Consider the following 1,486-nt stretch of genomic DNA (forward strand, 5'->3'; position numbering starts at 1 on the left):
GGGGTTTCTACTCTGAATTTGGACGAGCCGTCAACGATTCAAATTTGCACCATAGTTGTCCTAAGTAGCTTGACTACGAATGAAACATTTTTTCCACCAGCGACAGCTGAGACGAAAAGACGCGATCGCAGCGCCCTTGATCGATCTATATATGAAGTTATCTATGAGCCCGAGTGAAATTGAGTCTGTTACTTGATTTTGCAGAAGTAGGCCGGACTCGAGTCTTTTAGAAAGGACTCGAAACCGAACTCGTCAAAGAAAATATCACTTTTTATGTTTTCTTCAAATTTCACAGGACGAGTCTTTTTGCTTTACCAAACCCCAAGTAAAAGACTCAAATACTCTGCCGGACTCAAGTCTTTTTGCTTGATCTAACCCTTCGTAAAAGACTCGAGTGTGGGCTCGGAGACTTCGACAAAAAATTGAAAAAAATCAAAGGACTCGTACGAGTCCGACTTTTGCCGGATTTGCGACAACACTAAAGAACACTGATGGAAAAGGTCGATTAGTTGATGTCCATTCCGTGCACAAATCCTCATTGTTCTTAACAATTGGTCTTAACAAGAAGTGAATTCTGCTCTGTGCAATAAGGAAATAAGGTATTTGACGAGGAAAAATTACTTCTTTCTAAAGTCAGAGCTGAATGCTTTTCCAACATTGATATTATGATCACCCTGCCATTTGAAGTACACAGAGCTACGCCTCCAAATAAGACTCAGTGATGCCAAAAATTACATGAAGCAGGTCGCAGTCATAACATCCATATGGGAGTCAATCAAGACATTCGTGTTTCTTATTTACAAGCGACTTACATCTATACTAGATCAAACTTAACTAGTGCTTTTTACCAATCTATTTCATTATGCACCTTCTATGATGTATCACCATGATGGTTATGCGCGTCGGAGTGGAAATATATACAATAAAATACCCAAAAAATGTTTATGGATTAATAAATAATTCTAGGTTCCAGAATTAGAAGCTAGTGTATTTAGGCACAATCTGAAAGTGGATGGTAGCACCTGAAAAGACAAGTATTTGTCTCTCAAAATCAAAGAAAATGAGTTTACCTGGCCTGGCGAATTCTGCTTTTGCTGGAAATAACTCATGTCAATAAAACTGTGATTTTTACCAAGCACATTATTGAAATGCCCATGCACGTTGTTTTGTAACCTTTCAAACTCAATATTTGGGTTTCTTTTGGTCTAGCAGCAAAATGAAATATCAAATTTGGCGGAAAATGAGTTTTATGACGGGTCCTAAGTTGCTTTGCCCCTAACAGTATAAGCAGTAAAATTAGATCATGGGTGAATGGTTCAATCAAGTTCAACATGAAATCTGCACACATCAATTTTCTCCCTCCATCTTTCAAACCGCTAGGAGATGCTTTGCAATTCGGAATTACTCGGAATTTACTACTGAAAGAAAGGTCAGAGAATAAAATCGCATATTTTAGAAAATTCTTGACAGAAGCTTATGAAGGCGA

This window comes from Tigriopus californicus, chromosome 12 (assembly GCF_007210705.1).
Source record: "Tigriopus californicus strain San Diego chromosome 12, Tcal_SD_v2.1, whole genome shotgun sequence".
NCBI classification, from domain to species: domain Eukaryota; kingdom Metazoa; phylum Arthropoda; class Copepoda; order Harpacticoida; family Harpacticidae; genus Tigriopus; species Tigriopus californicus.